This window comes from Sceloporus undulatus, chromosome 3, assembly GCF_019175285.1.
Source record: "Sceloporus undulatus isolate JIND9_A2432 ecotype Alabama chromosome 3, SceUnd_v1.1, whole genome shotgun sequence".
NCBI lineage: Eukaryota > Metazoa > Chordata > Lepidosauria > Squamata > Phrynosomatidae > Sceloporus > Sceloporus undulatus.
The window spans coordinates 48,945,868-48,966,738 of record NC_056524.1 but is presented as its reverse complement, the minus strand read 5'-3'; the positions used below and the strand labels follow the sequence as shown (position 1 = coordinate 48,966,738).

General features: G+C 41.3%; 1 protein-coding gene across 3 annotated transcripts in view; it reads right to left on the bottom strand.

Annotated features, from left to right (window-relative positions):
- BCL9 (BCL9 transcription coactivator) overlaps window positions 1-20,179 on the bottom strand; it is a 51,756-nt gene extending 31,577 nt beyond the window's left edge. Inside the window, exons 1-2 of one of the 3 annotated variants that reach the window (XM_042457248.1) lie at window positions 2,234-3,048; window positions 1,480-1,599 (exon numbers count right to left, since the gene is read on the bottom strand). The gene's annotated coding sequence lies outside the window, so the exon portion shown is untranslated. Of the gene's footprint in view, window positions 1-1,479; window positions 1,600-2,233; window positions 3,049-19,721; window positions 19,979-20,093 lie in introns of those variants that run through there. The other 2 variants (XM_042457247.1, XM_042457246.1) reach the window with 2 other exon arrangements.
- Between the last annotated feature and the right edge of the window lie 692 nt (window positions 20,180-20,871).

The window sequence follows — 20,871 nt, the reverse complement described above, 5'->3', positions numbered from 1 at the left end:
CAAGGCACATGGCTTTACAAACAGCAACATGTATGTAAAAAGTACATGTGAAACCTGGCATTAAAACCTATATTCTCAGAATTGTCAAGTTGCATGAAGACTATTTGATAAACTTTTGTGTGTAAAAGCTGTTCTCAATTCACCATTTCCCCCCCATTACTATGCAAGTATATACCACAAACCTGAAACAAATATCAGGTGTCATATAAGCAAGTTCAGTGATAGGAACATGTTTAGAAAACAGAACCAAGAAAAAAACCTGCATGTTTTTATTTAACATCACTGAAGCACTTTGATAAAACTTGGGAGGAGGATTCAGAGCTCTATAGTAGTACTCTGCACAATGTTTTTATTTAAAATTTCTAGAAATGGATTTCTAAAACAAATTGCAACCAATTTTCATACAATATAATTTCATTTTAATTTAGCAATGCTTTCTACAAATTTTACTTATTCATTACACTTTCCGTATGCGTAACAAGCAGAGTTCTCAGAGCATTGTGCAATACATAAAGAATCACAATTCTTGCATAAAGCAACAGTTCATCAAAGCTATTCAAACATTCAGTGTATATGCAGGCAAATATGTTTTTGACTAGTGAAGGATAAACAAGCAACTTTCCAAGCTTGATGTTGGAACACTGAACTAGGATAACAGGTGGACATTTTGACAACTTTTGCCACAATCTGTTTCAAACAATCCTCCAGAGCTAGAATTTTAAAAGATGGATTCACTGACATTTGAGGCACTAGCCAGCAGTTAATGTCCAATAATCTGAGGGCAGATAAGTAGACCTGGGTTTTTATGGTTTAGTTGGAGACATTGCAGCAAACACTGAAGTATAAATGGCACAATAAAGAAGTCGTAATAAATCGATAAGAGACTCAGTTAAGACCAATGAGACTCAATAAGACCAATAAAGGGAAACTGTTGCACATTCAACTAATCCCTATGAGGGGTAGGATTAGGAACTATTAAGATATGAAATGAGGTAAGTGATCTAATTAACAAACTGGCATTACAGGCTCTCCCCCTAGCTATGAACATCAGTACATTTCAAAGTTAACAGGTTGTAGGAAGAGTTCCCCACTGTTATCACAGTTGTTTCCACGGCTACAGAATCAGTCGCTTGCCTCACCATAGCACATATATGCTAAGGAAGAGTTGAAGTTTCCCCTAGTGCCACAGAAGTGGTGCCAGAGATAAACAAGGTGAACAAATTAGAAAACTGGTATGTGCTATAATCCCAGGAGAATGTGTGTCTTGATTTTACCACCTGTACCAATCTCTCAAATTCCCCAGTCTACTATTCAAACTGATCAACACAATTTCCCTTGTGACGTGGGAGCTGGTTGCACTGAATCAGCATGTCTGACACTAGAATCAAATGTGGTGTGGCGAACCCCTCCAACTGAAAGATATCCACCTTACAGTGTGAAAGTTTTAAGTTATCATGTGAGCATGTGCTTTCAACTCACCTGTTGACTTATGGCAACCCCATAAATTTCAAAGGGATTTCTTAGGCAAGGAATACTCAGAAGTGATTTTGCCGGATATTACACCAGGACTGTTTTCCATTCATATACAGTTTAGAATACCTATGAAAGTAAAGTGTGGAAAATATCACAAGTCTTTAAGCAATCTTCTGTACATTCTAAGCCTGTCAGAATGAGTTCGTACCCACTTCCACATCAAGATGGCTCATTCAATGCCTAGAACAGGACAAAAGGCAACCACCCAATTTGCCTTGGAATACTTCAACCTGAACATATAAGCAAAGACAATGCTGTCATAAAAGTTCAGGGGCCCAAACCCTCTAATTAACTAAAGAAATGCATATAAGATACAAACCAAAGATGAAGCAAAGGCCCGTAATCTCAATCAGGTAGTAAGAAGCCTATCATCTGTAAAAGAAAATACTGACTCTAGAACTGCTACAGGTACTAAAGTTCCCAGCTGTCAAATCTTGAAACTCATTTACAAAATGTTATCAGACACGTATAGGATGAACTGAATATATCTGTATTGTTCCCTTTGCAAAATGCTTCCAATTTCTTCACAAAGTAAACAGAACAACAGAATATTATCTTCACAAGGAGGGAGGGAGGAAAGTAAATCTTTTTCGGTGTTTTTTTTTCCCCCCCTTACTGGATCTCTTAGTTGAGTTTGTCACCACCAGCCATGACACTCCTTTTGTTCCAGCTATCTAGACTTAGCTATAACTATTTTTACCTCATCTCAATGGTCAGTAACATAAGCCATGAGTCATTTTGGTTCTTCATGTGTTCTTTGACTTGAGAGGTAGTACAGAATTCTACTGCATCCCCCAAAGTTCTTCAGCATCAGTTTGAAGTCACTGAGAGATATAACAGAGTGTTTCATTTTGATGGCACCAATATAAAACATATACATGATTTGCAGCTATACCTGGTTTTCATACCAAAATCTGAGAAATGTTGAGCAAACTGAATTGGTTCCAAAACCCTAGAGAAGATGAGAGAGAAACTTAAACTAGGAAAGATGACGGGTAAGTCAGTTGATATAGATTGTGACACAAAACTAGTCCAGGATTGGGTTTAAATGCCATTTCAAGGACCAGTTGAGCACCTTAGGGCTGCTCTGAGACTCATTGCTATCTGCAATGGCCAGAGATGCTTTCCAAAAACTCCTCTTTGTATATTTACTACATCTTATTTGGGCACAGCTGGCCTTGTCATCAACTACCTTCAAATTAGGTTGTTGCAATACATTTTATGCATTACTGTTTCTGCAGGTGGCCCAGAAACTACAGCTAGTGCAAAATGCAGCCACCTGGTTGCTAGTGGAGCCCAAAAAGTAAAAGCATGTAATTTGCACAAGCTACCCATAGTCAATTCAGAATGCTGATGTTCTCCATTAAAGTCCTCAAAAACTGATTATCTAAAAGACTGCTTTAAACTATAAAATCCTGTTAATGCTGCTGTCTGCCTTCAAGATGTTTCCAACTCATGTGATCATAAGGTGAACTTATCACAGGATCATCTTCGCAAAATTTGTTCACAGCAGATTTACCATTGACTTTATCTGGAGCTGTGAGAGTATGAACTGCCAAAGGCCACCCACTAGGTTTCCAAGATTAGAGTGTGATTTGTCTTAGCCCACCCAGTAAGTTTTCAAAGCTGAGTGGGATTCGAACCCTGGTCTCCTGGACTCCTACTCTAACACCCAAGTTACTACATTATGGTGCCTCTCACCTATACAATAAGACAGAAATGGGCAATCTCCAGAAGTCCAGGAGCCACACATGCCCTCCTTCCAAACCTCAGAGGACTGCACTTTCTTTCATTTTTGATTGAAAAATGTATGTCATGTCCTCATGCTAGTGCTTTGGCCTAAGACAGCAACTATTTTCAAACCTAATACAACCATGAGTTACTCCCAATTTTGAGGAAAACAAATCCTTAGCCTGAAACACTGTGCAGCTGGGAACAAAGCAAAATTGCTCCCACATCCCCTAGAGAACATAAGGGGCCTGTTTCAGTTTAAAGTATTGGAAGTGGAATGTGGTGCTGCTCTTTGCCTACCACTGTATTAAAATCTAGCTGCCAGGTCCTTCTTGATTGTCTCTGTTAAGATCAGTTGCCCAAGCATGAACAAAAGAGGCAGCCATCTTGGTGGACTTCTTTCCAATAGACTTATTTCTTGCACTTTCAGTAAAAGCATTTAGGAAAGACCTTGAAGACCCTTCTCTTCACTGCTACGTTCAGTTGAGATCACAAACAGCCTGCTCTTCCAGACCAGCAATCTTAAAATGTGCAGTTTTCCTTCTTATGCTGTCTATTATATTTCATATATCTTATCATTCCCTTTTTATATCTGGTTTCCTGCAAATTTAGCTGTAAAACAAAGCTAAATAAATGTTAACGTAAGATAAAAGTTTGAATGACTTTATTTTGACAATGCAATGCTATTCAGTGTTCTGAATAGTACTAGTAACTTATTTTCTCTAAAGACAGAAAACTTGTCCTGCAATAGACAACCTCTGGGAATTCAGACTTAAAGCCTCCTGTGAGAGATATCAGCCATTATCCTAAAAATTGTCATAACTGCAGCTATAACTGACAGATGGTCAAGCACTGTACATAAGAAAATACAGTGAACCCTTGTTATACGCTGGGGTTTGGTTCCAAGATCCCCCGTGGATAACAAAATCTGTGGATGCTCAAGTCCCATTAAATATAATGACATAGCAAAATGGTGTCCCTTATAAAAAAATGGAAAATCAAGGTTTGATATTTGAAATGTATACTTTTTTTTGAACATTTTCAAACCGTGGATTCTTGAATCTCTGTATAAGAAGGTTCGACTGTACATGACTATAACATCAGAATTTTTGCAAAACATTCAAAATTCCTGTGACAGCACACATGTACAGTCCGCCCTCGGTATCCACGGACTTGCCATCCACAGATTTGGCCATCCGCGGACAGCAAGCCTCCGTTGAGGTGGTGCTGGTGGCAGAGTAGAAGGAGGAGGGGGAGGAAGCGACAGAGCAGCCCCATGTCTCCAACTACCCGCCCACTGCCAGTGAAGAGGAAGGGGGGAGGAGGAAGAGGAAGCGGCAGCCCCCTTCTGCCTACCAGCCACAGGTGAGAGAGGAGGGCTGGTGATGTCCCACTGACCCCAATGGTGGTGTGGCTGCATGGAACAGATCCCCCATGGATACTGAGGGCCGACTGTATTTGAAAAGAAACTACACTAAGCACATAAGAATGTCTTATAACCTAAGAGGAGAATTTGAAGTCAAACAAGTTCACAGTACATTTACTTCATACCTATAGCCAATTTGTTTATTTAACATGGACCCACACAACAACTTACAGATTAACATTTGCTATCCTAAACTCTCATGGACTTTGTTAACCTTTAAAGTTCCACTTTTCTCTTGTTTTGCTGCAACAGAACAAAACAGCCACCTCCTCCTCTGAAAATATCTTAATAATATTCACTTTTAAATTATGGGTCTTCTGGACAACAAACAGACCTCCTAAACAGGTGTAATACCTAAATTCCTCTGTAGCCCTTGCAGCAAAATAAGTTCTATCTAAACAGAAAATGGCTTCTTTCCATACCAGTGCATGATGCTGCCTTTACACCATCAGCTCACTAGTTCAGAGCCATCTATTCTAATGGAAAGATGTTCTCTAGCCCCTCAGGGAAAAAGACATTCCCAGCTCCCCATTCCAACCCCTGTGGTCTCTTGCATTCAAAACAAATGTTCAACTACCATTAGCAAGCACAATGTAATTTTGCTAACAGAAAAGACCAACAAAAGATGCATCTCAAATGTTTTAAATACCAACTATTCAGGGTTTAGAAAGTGACATCAGATCACACCAGTTTCCCTAACTTTTTTTAATTTAACTTGAAACAGAATAATATTTTTTAAAAAAATAACCAAAAACCCAAGAATAGAAGCAGGGTGCCTTTTGAACATGTTAATAATGCAAGTTACTACGCATAACATTAGAATCCCCCCCTTTTTTGAGAGGGGGGAAAGATTCACAGAATTCAAAATACAGTCAGCCCTCCTTTATCCACGGATTTTTTATCCACGGATTCAAAATATTCCCCAAAAGTATAAATTCCAAATAGCAAGCCTTGATATTCCATTTTATATAAGGGTCACCATTTTGCTCTGCCATTATATTTAATGGGACTTGAACATCCACCGATTTTGTTATCCACGGGGGATCTTGGAACCAAACCCCAGCGGATAACAAGGTCCCACTGTAGGCAGTTCTGCAAGGCAGAATTCGTACCATGATCAGAATACTAAACAAATTACAGCATCACTCCTGAGGCTCTTTGGGCTGTTCATCTGATAGTTGCGTCCATCTTTCTGTAGTCTAGGAGAAAAAGATGTGCAAATGTAGCAGCCTTTTCTACTGAGCACTGGATAGAATTGCATACCAGTTGAATCTTGCAGTATAATAGTCTACTCACAGTTCTGTAATCAAGATAACCCCAGATCTTTATTGCAACTAACTTTCACAAATTAAGCACAATTTAATTAGCTGTATTCTATGTAAGAGGTAGTAGTGATTGGGTTGTTGTTGTTTTTTTGTATACTGAATCTGAACAGTTAAGAGAAACAAGTATTTCTGATTTCTCAGCACCTGAGAAACATTTCAGCAGTGAGGCAAAAAACTGAAGGTTCCACTGGAAAAGAGACATTGTTCGTAAAGTCAAAAAGTACTAAACTGCTGGAGACCACTCCTGCTATAGCCCTCTGGGCTACAGAAATGTACAGAAGGGGCAGGACAATTGCTGTGACAATCCTGCTCTCCTCTGAGAGCTACTGTGAAGCATTGGTTGATGTTGGATTAGGATGGGGATACCCCTGTGACATTCAATGAGTCACCTTAGGCTATTTTTCAGGCTAAATTTTTTTTTCTAAAATGATGGTGTAATTCATATATAGCTCTGAGTTCCCTGGTAAGTGGGGATATGCAATGGAGAGAAGAACTAGATTTTATTTAGGTAGTGTAAGAGGACCTCATAAAGAGACAGATCTAACACTAGTACGGAAATGTAGAGGGTGGCTGCATAGCTTGCATGTATGCCTTTGAAGTGCCCCACATATTTCCAACCCCCACTGTATTCTGTCGGTCCCACAGTACAAATATTCAATCATACTTAGAAGGACTATCACGATTCTCACAACACTCATACAGGAAAGCTATTACAACCAAGGAATTATATGAGAAGAACTGGAAGTCATCAGCACAATGAGAATGTAAAGACAACAAAACCAAAATACCAAGAACCAGATAGAACAATGATTATGGGGTGTAACAACAGCCAGCCAGGGAATTTTAGGCAGTACCATTAAGAGAAGACGATTTACCAACAGAATGTATAATCCATTCCTTGAAGTGAACACTGGGTGACCCCCTTCATTAAAGGTCAGTCTGTCATACAATTCATCCAGTGTGTAAATGTGAGCCATAGTAAAGTCCTTTTCTTGCATTTCTCTTCTTCTGCCTACATTGTGCAAAGTGCTCAGCCACCAGTCCCATTCATACACTGTTGCATTATCCAGCCAAACTGGCAATCCAAGCCAGGTTGACTATTTCAAACAAGTTATGTATTATAGACATTTTATTATGGACTGGCCTAGTTTTAGCTAATAGCAGCAGCAGTATGAGAAACTGGCTTGATAGAGTGCTGAAGTGGATGGGGATGGGTGAAATGAAGAAAAGCCATAAGCAGTCTGATTTTCCTTCCTCTAATCTGACCTGTTAATCCATTCTTTCCATCTCCTCCCCCCCCCCCCACACACACACACCACCGCCCATAACTGTCTTGCAGGAACAGAACTATTCTGTTCCTTGGTTCAGGAACAGAACCACCATAAAATGGATCCTCCACTTCCTACCTAAAAGAGGCCGCACAGACAGAAACACAAATCATGGTATTCAAGTCTTCCAAGATGTTAAAATGAATCAAAAGGGCCCCATTCCTTCTCTCTCCCATGGTACAGACTATGGTATATATAAAGCCATAGAAAATGCTTTTGGCCTTAAACATAGTTGAAAACTAAAGTGCAATGTGGATCTAGATACCCAGTGTCATCCTACAGTTCTGGAGGTACTCAGCTAGTATCCTATTAAAAAGAAAAGTTAGAAATCCACCTGCTGTTGATGTCTGCAATAGGTAGCAATTTAAAAGGCACGTGGGGATCTTACCACAAGACACTGAAATGTGCTCCTTCATTCAGAAAGTATTAATCCCCTCGAGCTAGTTCCAAAGGCAAGAATTGAGCAGTCTGAAGTGGTTTAGACTTAATATACATCAACAAGAAAGATTAACAAAATTTCACTTAAGTAGTCATAACATGAACAGGCCAAGGGGAATTCCATTGCAGATATTAAATGTGGTGTCACAGTCAAAGTAAATGCAAGTCACTATTCGCAAAGTGTGAGTTGTCTGTCAAGTAGGAAGATATGACATTACTGATCCATTTATTTTATATCCCACCTTTCTCCTTGCAAAGGACTCTAAGCAGTTTAAGATACACCTTTAAAAAAAGGCATTAGTACAAAAGCCAAAAAAGAAACAGTTGAAATGGTTTAAAACACATCTAAAGCAAAATAGAAAATATAAAAGCACAGCCCTATTAAAAAACCCTTTTGCCACCTGAATTATAAATTAAACTATGCCTGAACAAAAAGATCTTTGGCTGCCAGCAAGGAGCACAGAGGAGGACAACCTAGTCTCCTATGGGAGGGAACCTCAACCTGTGAGCAGCCATGCAGAAAATTTTCATGTCCTCACCAAACATCCCTGAGACCGTTATGAGACTGAGAGAAAGGCTTCACCTGAAGATAATAAAGCCTGGGCAGGTTAGAATCTTTCACACAGATCCAAGCCATACAGGGCTTTAAAGTCCATAACCAACGTTTTGAATTCTTCCCAGGAACATACAGGTAGGCATTGAAGCCCCATTCACCAACTCAGGCATAGCATTTGGACCCATGGAAGTTTCCAAAGGCAGTCCTCATATAAAGTGTGTTAAAGTAATCCAATGTGGATGCAATCAAAGCATGTGTTACCCTGGTCAGATTTGACATCTCCAGGAACAGGCACAGCTTATACACTAGTTTTAATTCTGCAAATGCACTCCTAGCCATTGCTGAAACCTGGGCATCCAGGCTCTCAAACCTAAATCCAGGAGTATGCTGAAGGTTTGAACCTGACACTCCAAAGGGAATGTAATCCCTTACAGCATAGGCTGAATCCCTATTCCTAGATCTGTTTTTCAATTAACCAAGAGCACTACAGAGCATGACAGTGTTCCTGTGGACACAGGAGTGCCATAGTGTTCCTATGGGAGCAACAGGTAATGGGACCCTCTTGTCTGAACTAAGCTTCAATGTGTTCACCCACATTCAGGGCATTAATGACAACAGACGCTGGTTTAGCATTCAAACAGCTCCCTGGGAGGTAGACAGAAAGAAGAATACAATTGGATTTTATCAGTATACTAGTAACATTGAACCTCAAAACTCTGGATAACCTATCCCAGTGTTTTCATGTAGATATTACACTGCATGGGGGGGGGGGGACCATGCCATGAGGGATTCCACAGGCCTGCAACAAAGCATAGAACAGGATTCTCCCAGCACTTTAATCTTGCCATTCCAAGAAGGATTGGAACCACTGTAAAACACTGCTCCCAAATCCCATCCTAGAGAGGCAGCGCAGGATACCATGATCAAAGACACTGAAAGCCGCTGAAAGGTCCAGCAGAACCAACAAGGCAGCCACTACCCCTTTCCAGTACCTGGTGTACAGCACCCATCATGTTGGCCAAAGCTGCCTTCACTCCATAGCCAAGCCTGAAGTAAACTGAAATGGATCCATATAATCCATTTCCCCCTGGAAATGGGGCTGGGAATCCACATGCTCCAGAATCTTGCCCCAAAAAGAGATGTTGGAAATTGCTTGGCAGTTATCTAGTGCAGTCAGGTTTGAGGAGTGTTTTTTTAAAAGTAAATAAATAAATAAAGGCTTTCCCATAGCCTCTTTCAGATGGGGCAGAATTCTGCCTTGCTGCAATCAGCCATTCAACTCTTCCCTTACCTATCTGACCAGGTCCATGTTGGCTGCTTTCACAGGCAGACCTCCATATCTGGGTGGGATCCGTTCCAGCCCCCTCCCCCCAGGGATACAAAAAATGTGGGACCTCAAGTCCTGTTCTCAATAATGGTGGCACAACATGCATGCACGTACAGCCATTGGGAACAACGGGATTTGTCATCCATGGATGCTCAGATCCATGGATGGCAAGTCCATGGATACAGAGGTCTGATTTTATAAGCTAGGAGGGTATGGGTCTATTATGTATGTGGTCATACTTCCAAGAATCCTGTCTCTGTCCTCAGGCTGCAACAAAATGAAATGTATCCAATAAAATAGGACAGGCAAGAGAGGAGATTACACCCACTAGACGTGTATTAGCCACAACATGCAAGTCACACTTGATCTGAATGGTTTTATCTAGTAAATGTTGTACAAATACTTCACAGCAGTCTGCTGAGCGATGTACATGCTGCTCTTTTTGGAAGGAACACAAAAGGTCCCAACCACTCAAGACAGTGCCACTAGACAACACTGTGCAGATACAATGGTCAAAGAGTAGAATGATATATTCACTGACACCACCGCACAGGCTTTCCAAAGGCCTCTAGCCCATTAGGGTTCATTCCCATGTTTTCCACCATCAACACACTACAGTCACCCCCTCCTTTTTCACGGGGGATCTGCTCCAGACCCTCTCACGAAACTGGAGTTTCGCCTATATTCAAGTCCCATTGGCTTGAATATAGGCGCAGTCAGATGGGGGTGCGCAGGCGTGCACCCCATTGATTCTCCCCCCGTTTGTCCCTCGCTCATGCACAAGGGACGAAAATCAGAAAACCACAAGAACAGAGAACAGTGGGAGGACTGTACTCTCTGTATCACTGGTATCATCAAACAAACAAACAAGCTTCATTTATATACCGCTTTATACTGCCTAAGCAGTGTCTAAGCGGTTTACAACTGTAAGCTAATTTGCCCCCAACAGTCTGGGTACTAATTTTAGCAACCTCGGAAGGATGCAAGCCTGAGTCAAACTTGAGCCCTTTTGCTGGTCTTGAACTTGCAACCTTATGATTCTGAGTGAGTGGCTGCAGTACAGGCATTTAACCACTGCGCCACCAGGGCTCCTATCCGCTCCATTCCATAGGAGGGGGCGCGATCATGTTCTCTGTCCTGGCCATGTCCATATTCTAGAAATCAACCAGGGCTTCAATAGGATCACCTGCCATGGAAAAAGGAAACCCACCAAGAGCCATCAGGAATTCATCACCCATAAGCTTCCTCTTTTTTTAATTAATATTTTTTGAAATTTTACAAAACAAAACAAATTTAATATTTTTTCCATACATACATGCACTTTTGCATCTTATTAATTTTTTTAAAAATCATAAATATCACCTTAGTGCACCCCACTCCCGAAGCCATTCCCTTCTTTATACTCCATCCAAAATTTTAAGTCCTCCTGTGGAGGTAATTTCCCTTCTTCTTTTCTTAATACATTTTCAATCAATTTTTTCCATATTTCATCAAAATCATTTCTTTTCTATAATCCTTTTTTACTTTCAATTTACAAGTTAATTTGTCATTAATTGCTAACTTCCAAACTTCTTTATACCAGTCCTCCAATTTCAGATTTATTTTTGTTTTCCAATTTCTTGCTATGATTAATCACTCAGCAGTAAACAAATTTGTTACAAGGTTTTTTTCTTCTTCTTTCCATTCTACTTCATTGTATATTGATAACAATACTACGTTTGGTATTCTATCTATCTTTATATTCATAATATTTTCTATCTCTAATATTACTATTTCCCAAAATTTTTGTACATATTTACATTGCCACCACATATGTATATATGATCCTACTTCCTGACAGCCTCTCCAACAATATTTTGAATTATCTTTGTTTATATTATGTAGTCTCACTGGTGTCAAATACCATTTCCAAATTAATTTATAATAATTTTCCTTAATTCGCACCAATAAATTTTTCAAATGTCTTTGTTCCCAAATCTTATTCCATTCATTATCACAAATTTTACATCCTAATTCATCTTCCCATATTTCTTTTAAAATAATTTGATTTAATTTTTTCCTCTTATTCTCCATTAATATTTTATAAATTTTACCCATAAGCTTCCTGAAGTGGAGCTGGTAAAGTAATTAGATTTTAATTGTTTGATCACCACCATGACCATGGAATATGGCTCTAATCTGTGTCATTTTTTTCCATTGCTTCTACTTATTATCCCAACTATCTGATTTCTATCTGCTGTCCAAAACACTAGGGTCTTCTAAATGGTAGAAAGGGTTTGAATATGCAGAAGCAATTGTGTCAAGCACTCTGGTCTACTTCTTCTTGACCAACACATCAACAGGAGTCAGCTGGAATGAAATCCTATAGGAACTGATTACTTCTGGAGCAGCAACATTTCAACTCCTGAAGATTCAGTGCCTACAACTGGGTTCCTGAAAAAAACTAGCTCCCTCCATTACCACAATCACCCTCCTCATTCAGCAAAAACAAAACAAAATTTCAGATCAAGAGCATGACATCTTAACTCAGCAAACTTGTCTGAAGGCACACAAGGGCCTGGTAAAGCTAAACAGGTCTGTGTTCGGTTGATGCCTGAATGGGAAACACTATATATTCCTTCTTGAGTACAATCACAGAGATGGGACAGATTTTTTTTTTAAAAAATCTATGTTACTCTTAAGGGCAACAATAAAAGCAGTGAAACAAAGCTATACAATTTAATACTAAGACATAACAAAATAGCAGAAAGATCAATAGAAGCCAACAGACCCAATAAAGCCATGATTAAAACTAATATTACATCATACACTGGAATGCCTGAACATGGGGATCAACCAGTTTTGAATGACCTTGCCAGCCAAATTAAAAATTGTGGTGGCCAGGTTCTTTACTACTCTGCTTCCACCCCCAAAATAATGGGAGGCCACAAGAGCAAAGTCCCCTAGTAGCCTTTTCTGTAGGGAAGGTGGGCAGTGTTTTACCTTCAACAATTGCTCAGTAAAGGGACTCCCGACAGCACCTGAAATCATTTTCACTGATCATGCTTGTAAGAGGGTACATCATGCGCATGGCAAGCAAAACTGTTCAAAATCAGCCTGATTAAATAAAATTGTTTCCTGACAGTAAAAGCAGACAGGAATTACTGCCTAGTGAGATCTTCTGTGTCCAGGTTGTCACAACTAAGAAGGTCCTCTCTTTCCCATCTACTTATCACTTGCCCAATCTAAGTGGGCATGTGACACATGCAGAGGGGTGCCTGCTAAGGCAGGTTTGTATGGAAGGTCTGGATCTATTTAAAAATGAAATACACTATGACCAAGTTGTCATGGAAGACTTGATATGCCAACTACAACATGAATGCTGAAATCAAAGAGTCCTGGAGAACCCAATACTTGGTTTGAGACTACTTCTGCAAACTTAGCCAGGGAATCTTTAGGCGGCACAGCTAAGGGAAGATGGTTTACCAACAAAATGTATAATCTGTTCCTTGAAGTCAGCACTGGATACCCCCCCACACTTCATTAAAAGTCAAACATAGAATTCATCCAATGACTTAGATAATGTGAGCAATAGTAACATTGTGTTGTTATGTGCCTGCCCTCTGCCTACACTATGCAAAATATTCAGCCACCAGTCTCATTCATACAACATTGTGTAATCCAGCCAAGTTGGTCATACAAACCAACCATTTCAAACAAGCCATGTTTTATAGATATTTCATTAAAGGGTGCCTTGGTTTTAGCTAATAGGAACAGGCAGTATGGGAAGTTGGCTTGATAAAGTGTTGAAATGAGGATGGGTGAACTAACGAAGAGCCACAAAGTCTTGAGTCTTCTTATAAATAATAATAAAACTTTTATTTATAGCCTGCTTTTTGTTAAAAACAATCAAAGTGGCTTACAAGAGTTTAAATACATCCACATATACAAAATACCCCCCTTAAAAGACAATTAAACAATATAGAATGTAAAATTACATAACAAATAAAACCAATAAAAGTGGCAGAGTCATAATATATATATATATATGGGGGGGGGGGCAATCACCACATGGCCAAGTAGTTTATTCTGGAAAGGCCTTCCTCTTATCTGGCCTGTTAGTCCATTGTTTGCATTGCCTACCCACACCCTCTGCATATCCAATAGTGACCCATAAGTGTCTCTCCAAATATCAATTTGTTGTTCTGCAAAATCTAAACTGCCAACGCTCTCCCACATCCTCTCTCTCTGAAAGGATTAAGGTTCACACAGCCCCTCTGCAAGAAGATCACACAAATTAATGAAAGGAGAAATGGTTTCTCTCATAAACAACTCCCTTAAAATAGACAAAATAAACTTCATTAATCTCTCGTGAAAAAAATCATGAACCTCACCTGACTACTACTTTTGACCAAGTCACAGGAAAATACTTCTTAAGCACTAGCTCCAAGATAGAAAATAGCATCTGTCATCCATAAATGTTTTCAACAATCCAGGCAGCAAATCCATTTTCTTCTAGGGCACAGGTAGGGCTGGCATATTTCTTAATTGACTGGTCAAATAATCAACTGATCACTTATTATATGACCCTGCTAAAATACCATCAAGATATGAAGAGATAATGCCTGAAGAATTAGCTTGCTCCCTATTTAACATGAATGTTTTTCCATTTTATTTTTATTGAACAGTTGCTATTACAGTGGGCCCCCAGGATCTGTGGGGGACCCATTCCGGAGCTCCCCCCCCCCCCCGGGACCCAAAACCCCCCAGATCCTTTAGCCCCTGAGGACAATGGCACTTTGCCCCCCACCACCCCCAATGCCAGCCTTGCTGCTCTCACTGTGGCAGACGTTGAGGGGGTACCTGTTCTTCTTCCTCTTCGCCCCCTCCTCCTCCTCCTCCTCCTCCTGTCCCCCCACCCCCCATTGCTGCTGCTATGGCTCTTCCTCCTCCTCCCCTTTCCTGCCTACTTCTCTTTCTCCTTCCTCTTCTCCACTCTTCCTTCTCCTCTTCTCCTCCTCCTCTTACCCCATCCATTGCCCTGCTGCCGTTTGTCCTCCTTTTCCTTCTTCCTCTTCCCTGCACTTTCTCATCCTCCTCCTCTATGCCCCCCCCATGGGCTTGCTGGTTTGCCATCCATGGGGGATGGTCAAATCCATGATGCCAAGTCCATATGGAGGGCAGGCTGTACTTGACATTAAACATTATAATTTTTTGTTACAATGTCAAACATTGTCATTGCACAACAGTAACCATGATTCACGATTCTTCTCACTGTACTTCCCATGGAAAGGATCCCATTTTCTTCCAATAAATGTGAGAAGTCTCAGCCTTCCTCCTGTGTTTAGAACTTGAAAAGTGTGGGGTGGGGAGATATCATCCCTATAGGTGTTACCATACTTCCAAGGTGCTCCAATAGGAGACCTGGCTGCTGCACATAATCTGTTTCCCACGTTCTTATTGTGTTATATGAGCTACAGTGATCTCCTATTGTTTTCCAAACATACAGCATTGGTGACAATCTAAAATCCCCTAGATGGTTTGCAGCCAGGTTATTTGGAGAACTATCTTTCATCAATGCGTCAGCCTGCCATGCATGATAGTAATCAGAGACCTTGCTCCATGCTCTTCTCTCTTCACAAGCATGGCTGGTTGGGACACAGGACACAACTTTTTCAACAGCAGCACCAAGGCTGTGGAATATTTACCACAGGAAGTTCTGCTGGTTCCCGCTTACCTTTTAGTCTTTTCACTTCCCAGGCTTTTTCATTTCTTCTTTAAAAACTCATTACTTAACTGCTATATATGGTCCCAACAGTAATAGTTACCGTATCTAATTTTGTGAATAGCATTAAATTTCAGGTATGCCCATGGATAAAATTCTAGTACCACCATAGCAAAGAAAGGAATAATGTAGACCTCTAGATATTGTTGGACTATAACTTTCACCAGCCCAAACCAGCTGAGTCAAATGTTGAAGATACTGGGAGCTGCAGTCCAACAACATCTGCAAGTCTGCATAATTTCCATCTCTACTCTAAATGTAATGCCTTAAAAATACCTTCCAGTTGCTAGAACCAATTTTTATTAATGGTCAAAGATCCCACTGTAGCTATGGATCTTGCAATGTTGGAAGACAGTCAATAGATGTGAGACACCAACCAAAGGTAGCATCATTCCTGAAGTTCACTATTATTATGGAGTAACAAAGGGAACATACAACAGGCAAAACCAATTCCATCCTTTTTTCTAGATATGTTAGCACTTAGCTAAGAAAGCTATACCTACTTCTCCCATACCAGCACCTCATTTGCTCATGAGCCATTACACCCAGATGTAATCCCTAATCACTGTTATTTGGGTTAGAATCATGGGTTATGATTACAATTCTTACAAATCACAATCTTCTTTATTTAAGGGTTCTAAATGTTCAGCATTTATCTTTGAAAGTTTAACCAAGGAAAGTCAGGGAAGCTTTTGTTCATTGTATTCAACAGACATGTACTGTATATATCAACGCAGAGGAAATGTTACACATCTGTAATTCAATACCACATTGATTACATGGAACTGTTACATGCAACGGCTTTTCTGCTGGAATTTTTTCAGCCATATGCTGAGCAAGTTACTGGGCCCTATCTTAACCCAAGCAAGATGAAATAGACACACAACAAATGTAGGCAACAGAGAGATACTGCTGAAAATCCCAACTCTATCTTAGGCTGCATTCACACTGCAGATGTACTCCAGTTTGACACCAGTTTAACTGGCATGGCTCAATGTGATGGAATTTTGTGAACCATAGTTTGTTGTGGCACCAGAGCTCTCTGCAAGAGAAAGCTACATGTCTCATAAAACTACAATTCCCAGAATTTTATAGTACAGCAGTTAAAGTGTTGTCAACCTGGGTTATTTTTCCAGTGTGGATGCAGCTTTAAATTGTGTCTTTAGCAAAAGACTCATGTATTATCTTAGTTCATTAAACATCATAAACCTAGCTCAATAAACCTAACTCAAGTCACTTTAGTCAGAGTATCAGCCACTTAAAAATGAATATTCCTCGTGTTCTTATTAACTGAAAACAATGTTGAGTGATGTGTAGAAATTGTTATCACTTATGGAAATGTCTCAAGTTTCCCAGACAAAAAATATGAGGGAACTACCTCCTAGAACTGTTGTAATGATCGAGAAGAACTGTGCACTTCTGAAGTGCTTTATGAATTAATAGCAAAGCCAAAGGGAAACAAGCAGTATTTGTGTATATGGTGTACCCCATGTCCCTCTCTGCTCCTGTGTCTTTCCTAACTACTTCCACAGAAATATCTCCCAGATTGTCTCCATTTTACATGTTGGAGATTGTTAAAAGTACATGTTGACTGAATACACATTTTCTCTACATAGATGACTCTACTCGTTGTATTTGCCATTTAGTCTCCTTTCTTAAATAATTACTACAAGCTTTAATCAAATATTGAGAAGTAAGTATGAGGAGGCTGAACTGAACAATCGGCTTGCCAATCTGTGGTCACGATACAGGATTATACACCACAGTATTTAGCATTTCAGGAAAAATCAAAGTCCCCTCTGTGCACCACCCATTCCACCTCACATCACCTCTTCACACTGTGAACATCTGAGTGACCCAAAAGATCAGGCTCAAGAAAAGCAAGACAAGAAACACTGCCCTGCATGTGAGCAACCTCTCCCACCTAATTCAACTCTGAAACTCATTAACACCACAAAGCATTGGCCACTCACAGGTCAAAACCTGGGAGCAGCCTTATTTCTCACAGAGAGTTCCTGAATACAGAACTATTAGACCAACATATACTTGCATGCTTTTATCTCTGCGTTAACCACAGAACTGAAACAAAGGTGGGCAACACTGCAATAACTTCTGAATATCTACCTAGGATTCATCAATGTTTTTAATGATAAAGCAAACGGGGAAAGACATATCCACAATGGTGAGGGAAATTATTTCAGACCCTGGATTTTTAGACATCTACAGTTTCCTTGTTGCAGCACTGGAGAATACTATTGTCCTGACCGTGTATACAAGGACTTCAAATGTACATCCGACTCAGTAAGTCTAAGCACTAGATCTTTAATATCCCAAAACCCATGGCAGAATCAACATTTCCATTCTCCTCCTTCTCTTCCACCCTTCAGAAACCATATTCTTACACCCTACTCTTTTTATACACACATATATATTTCACACATGCAAACATATATACACTTGTCCCTCCATATTCGCTAGGGTTAAGGGCACAAGACCCCCGTGAATATGGAAAAAACCCCAAATAACAAAAACACCATGTTTTTACTTGAGAGGACACCTCTCTGGGTCCTCAAGTGCAACTTTGTGGTCAATGTCCAACAGACACTGACCACAGAACAGAACTGGAGGAGCTACAAAGGCCTAGTAGAGTATTCTCTCTAGGAATCTCTAGGTCGTTCCCTACAACTTTTAGTTAAAGTTGACCATAGAGTTGCACTGGAAGACTTAGATATTCCTAGAGAGAACATATTAATCAAACCTGTGAATAAGCAAATCCACAAACATGGAGGGATCAGTGTATATATATGAAATATATATGTGTGTGTGTGTGTGTATATATATATATATATGAGAGCCAGTTTGGTGTAGTGGTTTAAGTGTTGGACTATGAGTCTGGAGACCAGGTTTCAATTCTCAGCTGAGCCATGAAACCCAATGGGTGACCTTGGGCAAGTCACACACTCTCAGCCTCAGAGAATGGCAATCCCCCTCTGAACCAATCTTTCCAAGAAAACTCCATGTAAGTCAGAAACAACCTGAAGGCACACACTTTTCCCCCCTTCCAATCCTCTGGCTGTAATAAGAAGCACCAGCCAGGCTGACAAAACACAACATCCTTCTCCTTCAAAGCAACAGGAATCCTCCTCTTCACCTTTAAGGACATCTGCAAGAAGATACTCGCCTCTTTTCACACAACACCCAAAAAGGGATCTCCCTGCTTAACTCTTTGGGGAGGAAGATGGAAAGACTGGGAGAAATGCCTCCCCCATCCTCAAGCACACTCCCAGGTGTACTTTGTTTCCTTCCTTCCTTTTCCTAACCCCCCCCCCCAAAAAAAAACCTCTGGTTGTATCATTCTTCACATCCCCCATGTGCAGGGTGACTGTACATGTCCTCCTTTTCCAGGACAGGTCTTCCACTTAATCCTTTTGTCCAGGAGGAATGATAAGATGTCCTCTATTTTGAACATGGTGAAGAAGCATGAATTAACATTCGTATGAGTGACCAGACATGCCCTCCAAGTCTTTCGTTCTGAGCCTGGCTAAGAAGCATGGATTTACATTATGAGGGTGACCAGGCAGGTCCTCCTTTCCCAGGACAGGTCCTCCATTCCAAACTTCTTTCCAGGAGGAACTGCACCAGGTCCTCCACTTTGAGCCTGGGTTTACATTCCTATGAGTGCTTTTCTTTCTAAAGCTTTGCTTGGGCCACGTCCTCCATTTTGCTGGGCCTGGTCCTCCTTTATGTTTCAGAATACTACCTGGTCACCCTGACTTTCGTTTCCTTGCCTGATTCCTCCCACACTCCCCAAGTGCCCCCTCTTCACCTCAAAACAGCCAAAGCACTAAACTCCTAGGGAGAGGTAGATCCCCCTCCCTTTTCCAGGCTCACAGCCTCCCCTGTGCCTGCTCCTTCTCTCCCCACATGCCATGGACACGCCTCCTCCACCCTCAGGCCTCCTCCATCCCCCCCTGCAACGCTCCGGGCGACTGAAGCCAAGCTGCCCCCACTTCGCCCCCCAAGCCCGCCCGCCCGCCCGCCCGCGCCGCTTTGCCAAAACCCCGCCGACCCCTCCCGCCTCACACAGAGACGACTCCAATGCCTCTTCCCTCGCGCCAGCCAGCCCCCTCCCCTCCGCAAACACACAGCGCGGTTCTCGGCGCCCGCCCGCACCAGGTTTTCTTTTTTTATTATTTTTGCCCAGTCCCCAAACTCTGAAACTTTCCCCACAGAAGCAGGGACTTCCCTCCCTCCTTTTTGCCCCCCCCCCCGTGCGCGAGGCTCCCTCCTCACCTCGCCATGCGGAGCCCCCTCTCCTAAGGAAAGGTCCAGGAGGCGGGAGGGGGCGCCAATTTGGACTAGACCGGCCCAAGGAGGAGAGCGGGGGAGCCCTCTCAGCCCCGGGCAGGCGAAGGCGGCGCGGCGTCTCCCCCCGGCAGCGTTGAATCTGCTCCCTTCCCGCAAACATACACAGGCTCCATTGTCCGCCGCTGCCGCCAGCCAGCCTCCCTCCTCCTGCTCTCCCACATGGTACCGCCCATCGCCCCTCTCTACCTCTTCTCTTCTTCTTCCTCCACACCCCCCTCTTTCGCGAATGAAACCGCCCATCGCGTCCTCACACACCACCCCCCGCCCCACCCCAGCAATGGAACGTCCCCTACTTACTCTTACTTCAAGCCATTAGACCGTCTCCGCTTCTCCTCCCCCCAGCGACGGGAATGGTGTGGCCCCAAAGGAGAAAGAAGGAGGAGAATGAGCCCCCCTCTTCTCTCTCCCTGATGGTATCAACTGGTTCCTTAAAGACACAGTGCCTGAGCTCAAGGGCCCTACCTCCCCTGTAAGCGGGGCCCGCCCTTACCTCCCTCCATTCATCCTGGCTCCGCCCCCTCAATTAGCATAGGCCAACCCCCCGAACCTCAAGGTAGTTTTCTTTCCAAACGCCTCTTCCTTTTTTTAAAGAGGCAGCCGCCCGACGGCGCTCCTTAAAGGGACAGGCTGCCTTTCTTACAATATCGATAGATAGATCGATAATAAAATAATTAAAAATAAATAAAAATGTTTTTAAAAATAAAATAAAATAAAATAATAAAAATAAATAAAATGATTAAATGGCATTATAATTAAAGCAAATAAATAAAATAATTGCAATGAATAAAAACAATTTTTAAAAAATATTTATAAAAATATAATAAAATAATAAAAATAAATATATAAATAAATAAATAAAAATAAATTTAAAATACATTAAAATAATAAATAAAATTATTAATATAAATAATAATATTAATCATCATCATAATCATATTAATTCACGGCTCTCCCCCAGTGGCCCCACAAGCACCAGCCAGTCAAGGCACACTGTGCCCAGTTCCCAGCCTCAAGGGGCCCCTCAGGGGACTAAAAAAGGAGGGGAAATGTTAAAGAGATCCCCACAAAGAGCTCT